Here is a 12812-nt window from a genome sequence, read left to right on the forward strand (position 1 = left end):
TTTGAAAGAAACCTGTGCTAAGTACAATACACAAAGGTAGGAAATTGGGGGGAGTTTTACTGCTCATCAAGGGAGAAGAAATCATTGCTAAAATTCCAAATGTCACATTCTGGCATGTTAAGATACGGTTATTTATTACTGTAGTTTGAATATGAAATGTCTCCAACAGAATCCTGAGGTCTGTGACCCCCAGCTGCTGACACCAGTTTTGGGAGTGCTGGAAACTGTAGGAGGCTTTGCATCGCTGAACCAAGTAGGCAGCAGGAGACCTGCTTAGGGACAGTATTTTGCCTTGGAAAATTGTTTTCCAGCCTTTCACTTTGAGGTAGTGTCTGTCTTTTTCCCTGAGATGGGTTTCCTGTAAGCATCTCAGAAAGTTGGGTCCTGTTTGTGTAGCGAGTCTGTTAGTCTATGTCTTTTTATTGGGGAATTGAGTCCATTGATATTAAGAGATATTAAGGAAAAGTAATTATTGCTTCCTTTTATTTTTGTTTTTAGAGTTGGCATTCTGTTCTTGTGGCTGTCTACTTTTTGGTTTGTTGAGGGATTACTTTCTTGCTTTTTCTAGGGAGTGATTTCCGTCCTTGTATTGGTTTTTTTCTGTTATTATCCTTTGAAGGGCTGGATTCTTGGAAAGATAATGTGTGAATTTGGTTTTGTCGTGGAATACTTTGGTTTCTCCATCTATGGTAATTGAGAGTTTGGCCGGGTATAGTAGCCTGGGATGTCATTTGTGTTCTCTTAGTGTCTGTATAACATCTGTCCAGGCTCTTCTGGCTTTCATAGTCTCTGGTGAAAAGTCTGGTGTAATTCTGATAGGTCTGCCTTTATATGTTACTTAACCTTTCTCCCTTACTGCTTTTAATATTCTCTCTTTATTTCGTGCATTTGTTGTTCTGATTATTATGTGTCAGGAGAAATTTCTTTTCTGGTCCAGTCTATTTGGAGTTTTGTAGGCTTCTTGTATGTTCATGGGCATGTCATTCTTTAGGTTTGGGAAGTTTTCTTCTATAATTTTGTTGAATATATTTGCTGGCCCTTTAAGTTGAAAATCTTCATTCTCATCAACTCCTATTATCAGTAGGTTTGGTCTTCTCATTGTGTCCTGGATTTCCTGGATGTTTTGAGTTAGGATCTTTTTGCGTTTTGTATTTTCTTTGATTGTTGTGCCGATGTTCTCTATGGAATCTTCTGCACCTGAGATTCTCTCTTCCATCTTTTGTATTCTGTTGCTGATGCTGGCATCTATGGTTCCAGATTTCTTTCCTAGGGGTTCTATCTCCAGCCTTGCCTCACTTTGAATTTTCTTTATTGTGTCTACTACCCTTTTTATGTCCTGGATGGTTTTATTCAATTCCACCACCTGTTTGGTCGTGTTTTCCTGCAATTCTTTAAGGAATTTTTGTGTTTCCTCTTTAAGGTCTTCTACCTGTTTAGCTGTGTTCTCCTTTATTTCTTCAAGTGAGTTATTAAAGTCCTTCTTGATGTCCTCTACCATCATCATGAGATATGCTTTTAAATCCGGGTCTTGCTTTTCGAGTGTGTTGAGGTGCCCAGGACTAGGTGGGGTGGGAGTGCTGCATTCTGATGATGGTGAGTGGTCTTGATTTCTGTTAGTAGGATTCTTACATTTGCCTTTCGCTATCTGGTAATCTCTGAAGCTAGTTGTTGTAGTTGTCTCTGGTTAGAGCTTGTTCCTCAGGTGACTCTGTTAGCCTCTATCAGCAGACCTGGGAGACTAGCTCTCTCCTTAATTTCAGTGGTCAGAGTATTCTCTGCAGGCAAACTCTCTTCTTGCAGGGAAAGTGCCCAGATATCTGGTGTTTGAACCTGCCTCCTGGTAGAAGTTGTGTTCCACTCACCAGAGGTCTTAAGATCCCGTGGAGGGTCCTGTGTGGGTCCTTGAGGGTGTCAGGACACTCCGCGGGCAAGGCACCCCAGTGCTAGAGTGGATCAGAAGGGACTTGTGCCCCTGATCAGGCTGGGTTATCTGCTTCCTTAATTAATGCAGTCTCAGATCCGGCAAGATTGGATTGGAGCAGACGCTGTGTTCCACTCACCAGAGGTCTTAGGATCCCGTGGGGGATCCTGTGTGGGTCCTTGCGTGTGTCCAGAGACTCCTCTGGCAAGGCACCCCGGTGCTACCCCGGTGCTGGAGTGGACCGGAAGGGACTTGTGCGAGGAATTGTATTATACACCATTGCGTTACTGGCTTTCATTCAATCCTTTTTTTAAACATTATACAGGGCCTCACTATATAACCCAGTCTAACATCTGACTCCTGATTCTCCTGCCTAGCTCTCCCAAATGCTAGTATGATAGACATGTATCATTATACCTGGCTATATAATACTTTTTCTGTATTTTCACAGACTTTCGACATTTATATAAAATAGTATAGCCTAATATACATTATTTTCATGACATTTCTGCTTTTGTATATACTGTAAAATACACATATTCTTATGTGTCTTGACTTCTCTGGACACTAATTTTTAAAGGCTCTATGAACTTGAATAGTGATTATGACAGTTGGCTTTTCTCAGGCATGATAACACCATGACTGAAGAAGTTTTCATCTTACAACTCAAGTCTGTAATACATAACTTAGGGAAGTCAATGTACAAGCTTAAGCAGGACATGAAGCAGAAACTAAGGAGCAATAGTCAACACATACTATCTTGGTCCTCATGGCTTGATCAGACATCTTTCTTACATAGGCCACACCCACTCACCTAAAAAATGTCACTTCCCTCCTAGGCTGGGCCCACTCACATCAGTGAGCTATTCAGAAAACGCCCCCAAAGACTCCCCTACAGTCCAGACTGGTGGAGGCCGCCCCTCAGTTGAGGGAGGCTCCTCCCCAGGTGTGTCAAGCTCACAAGGATCATTGGCTGTCACACTGACTTTGTTACCTGAATTCTTATTTTATATTTCTAACCACCTTGCTTATTTCCAAATGTTCTTCTGAGATTTTTCAGAGTCATTACTGCTTTTCTTAATGATTTATAACATTTGCCTGCAAATTATAAGTACTGAACCTCATCAAATCAGGAACAAGTTATTTTCCCACATGGCCTTTTAAGATGGTTAGTCTTTTTCTCTACAGATGTTTTACAATAACTGGGAAATTGAAGAAGATCTTCAGTTATGCATTACCTACAGCTCGCTATCTTGGGCAGACCCTGCATACACAGCTTGAGGCTGGTGCTTCCTTTCTTCTGATTTGTTATATAAGTAAGCATTTGAAACGACCGGAGCCTGCTTTACATGCTCTGTGAGAATTCCCTTACATGTGTGAAGATTTTAATGCATGACCATCTGTTTCATTTATAGAAATGGAATACTGCATCATTCGCAAAATCATCATAATACAACAAAAATGCCTTGTAATTCTGTTTCACCTAAAACATATTATAAAAATCATATGTCACAAATGTCCATAGTGATAGTTATCTATATTTATCTGAAACCTGTAGAATCATTATTTTCTATTATCAAAGGTTATCTGTGAATTCCTTTAACATTATATATACATGTATATATTATGTTATGTATAATCATATGTTATATATAGTATGTGTGTGTGCATAATATATGTATATATGTGTTAACATATAGAATGTATATATTATGTGTGTTATATATAATGATATATATATACACAAATTATACATATATACCTTGAAATAGCTTGAAACTTGTTTATAGAACTAGCAGGCATTTAGTCTCCATATATTTTAGTGCAAAGCTCTTGATACTACACATTTAAAATATTGTACTCTCCTTTCTTTATTGGACATTGCCCTATGTATTGAAAAGGAGTGTTCATTAAGTATATTGAATGTTGTTTCTGTGTGTTATTGAGTATGTACCTTTTTCATCAAGGGGATTGTTCTTTTTGAAATTTCATTACATAGTTTGTGTGGGGTGTGTGTGTGTGTGTGTGTGTTTGTGTGTGTGTATAAGGTACTCAAACGCATGCTGCGGCATCCATGTTGAAGATAAAGAGCAACATATAGAAGTTAACTCTCTCCTTCAACCATGTAGGCCCTAGGGATGGAAGTCAGGCCTAAGCCTCAGCAGCAAATACCTTTGAATGCTGGGTCATCTTGCCTGCCTGAGACAGTTCTATCAGTATAGTACTATTTGCTAAGTTCCTGGCTATTTCAAATAGTATGGTGGCCACAGCTTATTGTAAACTTAGAAAAAAATGCCTATAAAGCTTTCTTAATGAAGACATTTTTGGAGCTACATACATGACAATATTTGAGTTTTTTGTATCTTGATTAGATTAGGTTTCTCCTATATACTCAACTATGCATAAGACTTTTATGCAAAATTAAAATCTCTTCTATACATCTTTTGATGCTTTGCTTTTTATACACTGATTTTAAATAACTATATTTTCCAGAGATAGTCTTATATATCTTTCTGAATTTCAATCTATTTTCTTTTTCCACTCTAACTCACGATTCCCTTTCCCTTGCCTTCCTTGGAGCTACCACTTCTAAAGTATTCCAACAGCTTAAATAAAATGCTATTTTATTCACCATTTCTTTTTATTTTCTAAATGATAGCCCCTAAAGACATAAATATACCTTTGAAATATATTTGAAATTTTTCCAGAAATCTTGATACATGCTTTCTTGGTTTAATTATGTCCTAAAGATATTATAATTGCATTCTTATTCCCTCTTTAATTAAATTGTTTTTAAATTGAATCTTAATTAAATTTTAGTTTTGTTTGTTCTTTAGAAAAGGATGTAACCTAATGTCCAGTTTTTAAAAGCCAATATCATTGGAATGGTTTTGGACCTAATTAAATTTTATAAACATCCCCCAGGCACTTGACAAAACAATTTTCTTTATTTATATTTTTAACTTTACAGAAATCACAAGTCATAGGCACATTTACCTAATCTGACTTCGTAATAGCATTCTCTCTCTCTCTCTCTCTCTCTCTCTCTCTCTCTCTCTCTCTCTCTCTCTCTCTCCCCCCCCCCCCCGCGCGCTCCTCCTCTCTCACAGGCTTTTACTCTTTCTCCTAATTTACACTCGTACTTTTAGGCACTATGCTGCTTCTAACCACATACAATTCAAAAACTGAAAATCAAGGGGTTCATGAAAGTATGAATTACAGTCTATGGAAACTCTCCTGTGTGCAAGACAATGCAGCAGGCCATAAGAGTGAGCATTCACAAAACAGATTTCAGGTCCTTGGAAGAGTTTTGCTTAGATGCACATAAATAAAGTTAAACAATTTTTTTTTAAAAATGATAGCAGTTAGTGTTGTAGATAAGAATGTTATTTTTACTATAAACTAGTGGAACAGATGAAAGAGCTTGGGATTCTGGGAAGGGTAGCACTGTGAACATCTACATAGGGCCTCAGGGAGAAGATGACATGTAACTAAGGCTGTGAGAGAGGTAAGACTGAGTTAGTGCTGCCCAGTTCCCAAGGGAAGACATTCCAGGTTTTACAAACAGCAAGATGTTAGACCAGGAGTGGTCCAGTCTACAGAGTAACAAATCTCCCTGTTGCTGGCACAGAGAAAACAAAGAAGACAGTAATGAATAGAGACAGCAGTGGCAGGGAAGGGCAGATAATTTATGGTATGGCACTTTACATAGACAACTGAAAACGATACACAGGGAAGGAGTTAGGAAAGCGCTACATATGATAATGTGATAATATATTTAATTCAATTATGTCTTTTAGTGAATTTTGGAGCAAAGCATAATAGGAACCTAATTTTCTATAAGAAAAACCTTCCACTTCAAGCCCTTTAGTTTGCTTAAACTTCATTTTCAAAACAAGTTGGGTCTTTGTTTTGAAATTTCTCATTCTCAAACCTTTGCAAACTGCCTGAATCCTGCCGATCTCTTCTCTAAATGCAACTGGCATAATACATTTTCATATTCAGAGTTTGTATTTTCCTACATCAAACATAATTACCTGTGAAGCATTTTGTGATATTTCTGCAAAATAAATTATATTACAGAGCATTTGGGGCTCCATTTACTACCTACAACAATTGGTTTGAGTCTATTGCATTCTTGGCATAATGATATGAATGATAATGGATATTATTTAGATGCCAAGGGTGTTCTCCCATGGTACTACAGGAGGCTGATGAATTTCTGAAGACTCAACTAGCAACCGAAGTGTCTCAGTTCATCTGCACAGGAAGAGTGCTTCTCAGGTTTCAGGCACAGCAGTGCCTGGCATGCAAAGGAAGCAGACATACGACCCCACTTCTCTACACTGGCTGTTCACTCCCAGGCCAGCTCCTGCAGACACAGCATTTACTAAGAGCCTGGGGCTTCACTGCAGAAGGACCTTCTATCTCTAGAACTGTGGCAGATACACAAAAATGAGATAGTTTTCACATTTAGGATTTGCACAGTTGAAATTAGAATTGTTCACTGCAAAATAAGCGTAATGTTTTATCCAGCAGTTCTACCCAGAATATAACCTTAATTTTGTTTCTAGTTGGAGAGATGAAAGTTAAATGTGTAAAACAAGAGCAACCAGGTTCTAAACTCAGCAGCATTTTTATGTCATTTCTACAGTATGGTGTTAGCCTAGATTTAACTCCTGTCTCTAACTACTTAGCAAATCTGTCACATAAATTAGGTAAATAGCTGTCATATCTGTGTCTTGATTTAGTCATCTATTCATTGAGATTTAAAACTATACTTTTTTGATAAAGAGGTTAAATGAGATTATTGTTCTAATTCTTATGTCATGAAGTCAAGGGACAATGAATATTATAACTAATATGAATTCTAGAGCCCAATGATTCTCTGATCCTACCTCTGGTAGGAAGTGAGGAGGTTCATCTTACATTAATTTTATTTGTTCTAGCTACAGTAAATCTGATAAATATTTTGCTCTTCAGAGTATTATTGTTGCTTAGCCCCACTATGGGAATGCACTACCTAGTAATAAAAACAAAACCTACCAGGAAATGAAAGGAATATGACAAAAATAATGAAAAGAAAGAAAACCACTCCATTTTTAAGTCTCATTCTCTGACTGATAGAACCCTACTAAACTAAGTTAAATTATTTCTTTATTCATTGATAATATGGAAGGCCATCAAAAATGACAGCTAGAAGGGGTTTGCAGGCCCATAGGAGGAACAACAACATGAACTAACCATTTTCCCCAGAGCTTCTTGGGACTAAACCACCAACCAAAGCAAACACATGGTGGGACTCATGGCTCTAGCTGCATTCGTAGCAGAGAATGGTCTAGTTGGTCATCAATGGTAGGAGAGGCCCCTGGTCTTGTGAAGGTTCTATGCCCCAGTATAGGGAACTGCCAGGGCCAGGAAAAGGGAGTGGGTGGGTTGATAGCAGGGGGGAGAGGGAAGGGATAGGGGTTTTTGGAGGGGAAACTGGGAAAGGTGATAACATTTGAAGTGTAAATAAAAAAAATATCTAATTAAAAAAAAGAAGAGTAACATAATACAAAAAATAAAAGACAGCTAGATGTTATTCATGTTATTCGGATACAGTTAGCCATAGCCTGGACAGCTTAAAGAGTAGGCACTTGACTTCTGGCTCTGAAAACTTGAAAGTTCAAACGCAAACTGTTGTCATAGTTCAGTGAGGGTCCTCTTCATAGTCTGTTGATAGCCCCACTATTTTGCTGTCTATTCTTAACCTCTCCTAATCCATGCATATAGGGGCAGAGTTATTCCCCTTGATTGTGCCTACTCTTAAAAAATGCTAACCCATCATCTCATGAACTCATCTAAACCTGTTTATATTTCAAACATTCTATTTACAAACATCATTATATTGGGATTACATCTTCAACCCATGAAATTGAAAGGAACATGAATATTAAGTCTATAACAGAAGTATATTATAATTTTTATTCAATAAGTGAGCATAACATCAACTGGATATGGGTTTCGGGTCACTCAAAGAGGCACAGACAAATCTACCAGTGACCACATACCCAAAGAAAAGTGACTTTTCCATATATAAATGTTTAGTAATTGTTAACACTTCTTCATCTGGGGATAGAGCCTCATGATTCCTTCTCCTATTCATCTAGAATCTTACCTATTGATCTTTTGCAGTCCTATGCAAGTAATCACAGTTATACCATGAGTTCATAAGTACAATTGCCATTTGTTCCTCACTGAATAATACCACTCATGGGTTTTATCCTTCCAGTGGTCTACATAGTACCTTAGGGTTCCAGGAAAGCTATCGTAAAGGGCAAAAGTTTTCAGAACAGTTTCAACTGTATTTCACACTGTTCTACAACCTGTGTGGTATCATCAGCAATAGAGTTTACCATCTAGCCATGAGAGGTAAACAAATGCAATGGCTTTGATTATACCATAGATCTCTGAGGTTTCGCTGATCAATAACTCATAGAAAGGTATTTCATGTTTGGCACGGAGAGTTGCATTTAGCAACCCATGGCTTCTGTGAGAAGCATTCCCTATCCATCTGTGGTATGTCCATTCAAATACCTTAAAATCACAGATCTCAATTAGCTTACATATTGTAGTGGTTTACACAAGTCATTTTCATGAGCTTTAGTTCATATTATTTCATAGTTTACCTTCTTTCCTCACTTGTCCTCCTGTCCCCATTCCTGCTTAAACCTTTAGACCCTGTACTCCTCTCAACTTTCATTCACATGTGTTCTACTATCTTCATCCTCCATCTCATGACCTCTTCCCTCTCCTTGTATTTTGAGTCTTTTCTCACTACTTGACTTCTAGAGATACTTCAGTCATATAAATCCAAAAAAGAAAATGAAAACAAGGGTTTATATATGAGGCAGAGCATATAAGCAGAACTTTTTGGGTAGTCATACCCATATGCATTTTCTTCCTATATTCACCGTGTCAGGAAGAAAGAAAGACAAAGCCCCGCATATCTACTACTCAGTCTCTGAAATTTTATCACATAGCTTATTGTGTTTTGTTTGCACAACACTAACCTACCCATGTGACTTTCATTGGCTAAGTTGATGATCAATTAGAAATCAACAACATAGTTAAATAAAAGATTTAATGGGTGTTTGTAAATTCGGCCTTGTTTCCTAAACTAAACACCTTGTCTTGGAAGCTAACCAGCATACTGTAAAGAAGCTGGAGCTAGACAAAAGAGTAATAAAGGGCTAGATGGAAGGAGACAGCAGAGAGGGAGAGGCCACTCTGGACTTTCCAGGCAAGTCACATCTTGTGCCACTACATAGGAATCCTGAAAGGAAGAGAAAAGCAATCTATATCACCTCAGCAAGCACATAGAATGTTAGAAAGTGACAAATTAGTTATTTCCAACTGTGTATGTAGTGAATTGTTAGGAGAAGTTCATGATTAAACCAAACTACCAACATATTCTCTTAAATTAGTGATATATCATTGAAATTCAGACTCTAAACAGGATTTTATGATGTTTGTTTGGAAAATAACAAGTCAAGATGAGGAGAGAAATCTGTGGCTGAACCAAGCGATGGATATGAGAACAAAAATGAGAAGAATTGAGACAATAATTTCTCAAAATCTGATAAAGTTCTCTTAGTCTTAGAGTTTCATTTGTCTAGAGAAAAGAAAATTGTGTGGTTAGTTGATCATATCAGATTAAGTTCAGCCAAATATGGTAACATGCAGAGCACTGTCTTTAAAATGAATTAAATATTATTTCCCTTGTGTTCATAAAAGATAAAAAAAAGACAGTATAGACTTGCAAACTACTTCTATGTTGTTATTCTTCCATCTAAAGGCATTGTCTCATGACATCCCAGCATGCTCTGAAACTCAGGTCTGTGGTCTAATCAGCCCCCAAGAAAGACATGTTGTTGCATATAGTTTTTAAAGAAAAATGTTTATGTAGCATAAGAAAACAGAGTCAAAAGGCATGAAAAGATATAAGGAATGGAGACAAATGATAGTTATATGAGAACACTGTATATATCACATTATTCAAGTACCTTTGTGTTTCTATGGGTGTGTCATTTATTAGTAAGACTGTAAGTCACAGGCAGAAATATGTGGCAGAAAGCAGCAGTAAGGGAAAGGAAGATCCCAGAAGCAGAGGTGACTGAGACAGCAAGAGCCACTAATAACTTTAGAGAAAACTTAAGACTGAAAGACAGATTAAACACAAAATCCACCATGTGATACAGAATGATGTCAAGGACTCCCACATAGCCATTATAGAGCTTTTATGCCCATAGCTTATATTGTGTTATTGTTCAACACTAACTTTATATTTCTAAATATCAAAAAAGATAGAAATCAAATCAAGTTATATTACAAACTAAGTTAGTTTAGATCACAAGACATCAAAGACTCTGAAAACATTTATATCAAATGTAGAAAAACACAAATTTGGTGATTTGGGATGGGGTCAAACAACAAGATTTGGAAAGCATACAGACAAAATAATGTGTGGATAGACATAAGCAGATAGGATTAAATAAAAGGGGAGAGAATATATATGAGAAAGAGGAAGGAAGGAAAGAAGAAAGGAAGGAAGAAGAAAATTCTCAGGTAGAGTATATTTCATTTTCCAGTGGCTAATAAATAGCATTTAGAAGATGAAAACAGAAAGCATAATATCCAAATAGCACTGTGACATTTATTCACCTAATCTCTCTTGTCTCTTCTAGTTAACAGAATCCCAACTGGCTCTTTCTTCCTGCTGATGTGGATCCAAAAGTACAAATTCCAGCTACTTCTCGAGCACCATGTCTACTGCATGACACCATGCTCCCTGCCATGATGACAATGGATTAAACTTCTGAAACTGTAAGCAAACCTCAATCACATGGTTTCCTTTATAAGAGTTGCCATGGTCGTAGTGTCTCTTCACAGCATTAGAATGCTGACTGTGACACTTACCAAAGTAACTGTTTATTTGACTCATATTCCAGATCATGGTCCATTATGGCAGGGAAATTACAGAAGTACAAACTTGAGGAACCTGATCATACTGTAGCCACACTCAAGAGTCAAAGAGAGATGAATTCATGTGTCTCAGTTCCATTTCTCCATGTACTATAGTCCAGAACCCAAGACAGGACATTGTACCACACACTGTGGGTCTTCTCACCTCAATTTCTGCAATTAAGGTAATTTTCCATGAGCATGCCAGAGGCACATCTTCCAAATGGTTCCAGATTCTGTCAAGTTGACAATTTAACCATCACATCAATCAATAAGGGCATAATAAGTAGCAAATCCTCTCAATAATAACTTTAAATGCAAAAGTATACAACTGATCAATAAAAGCATACAGTTTAAATTACTAGATTAAAGAATAATCTCCAACTATTTTATATTCTCCAAGAAACTCAGTTATCCAGGAAAGACTTCACAAAACTAAAACTCAATCTAAGAATCTATCAAGAAAAGCTACATTGCAAATAGATGGTGTAGTGTTTCTTATATCTGATGAAGTACACGTCAACCAAAATAAGTCAAAAAATAAAGAGAATCTTTATATATTAACATATGGGATAATTCTTTAAGAAGTTATGAAAACTATAGATATTTCTGTACTGAATTTTTGGACTCACAGTTTCATAAAATTAAAGGGCTTTTGTCATTTAGGTGCTGAGAGAGGAATGATGTGAGACTTCAGTACTCTAATCTTAGATGTAGCTGAGTCTTCAGACCTCATTCTACAGATCAAGTTGACTTAATATCTAGAATTGTCAGGCAAATACAAAATGCACATTATCCTCAGTGGTACATTGAATAGAACAACTCTCTAAGTTGATCAAGTTGTAGAACACAAATCAATCTTTAACAAATACCAAAAAAGAACTTTTTATATCAGAACACAGAAGTATATAATTTATAAATCACAGCAAGAGAAACCTCAAAAATAATACAAATATTCAGATACTGAACTTCAGATTTCATTCAAGAAATCAGGAGGAAAATGAATTATTTTTAATACAAATGTAATCAGTGAACTAACATGGCAGCTGCATTTCTTTACCTTTGCTAGTCCACAAGAATCACACAGAAAACAATACAAAACAAAACAAAACAAAAACAAGATTTATTTCAAGATGCACCTCAATACCTGGGCTGTCAGATGATCTATGTTGTTCCCCTGTGCTAAGCTGGCTATGCCCCATTATCAGCCCCATGATAATTGCAGTTTAACATTGTTATAGATCTCTCAGCTTCAGACATTTTTTTTCTTATGGTACTTTCTCAGACCATTTCTTCCTCATGGCCCAATTCCCCTGACTGGGAGAAGTCTCTGTCCTATTCTGTCTTCTGCTTAGCCATTGGCTGATCAACTTTTATTGACAAGGCAAAGAATAAATGTTAAGAATTGTTTACACATCCTGGCAGTGGTGGCACATGCCTTTGATCCCAGCACTTGGGAGGCAGAGGCAGGCAGATTTCTGAGTTCGAGGCCAGCCTGGTCTACAAAGTGAGTTCCAGGACAGCCAGGGCTATACAGAGAAACCCTGTCTCAAAAAACAAAAACAAAAACAAAAACAAAAAATTTGTTTACATAAACTTGACACAGGAGATCCTTGATATAAACATTACAATGCAGTGGCCAACTCAAAACCGAAATTTGAGAGAATAGAAATCAGCATTTGAATAGAATAACAAGAATAACCTTTACACAATGCACCAAAACATCATGCCTACAATGGAAAATTTTAAATTCTTACAAATAAATAAAAAATGTAGCAAACCCTGCTAGAACCTATGTCAAGGCTATAATTCAAGAATAGCTAAAATATGTAACTACTCATATTTTTTAAAGAGTTGTCAAAATTGATAAATCAATAATATAGTC

This window comes from Mus musculus, chromosome 2, assembly GCF_000001635.26.
Source record: "Mus musculus strain C57BL/6J chromosome 2, GRCm38.p6 C57BL/6J".
In the NCBI taxonomy this organism is placed as follows: Eukaryota; Metazoa; Chordata; class Mammalia; order Rodentia; family Muridae; genus Mus; species Mus musculus.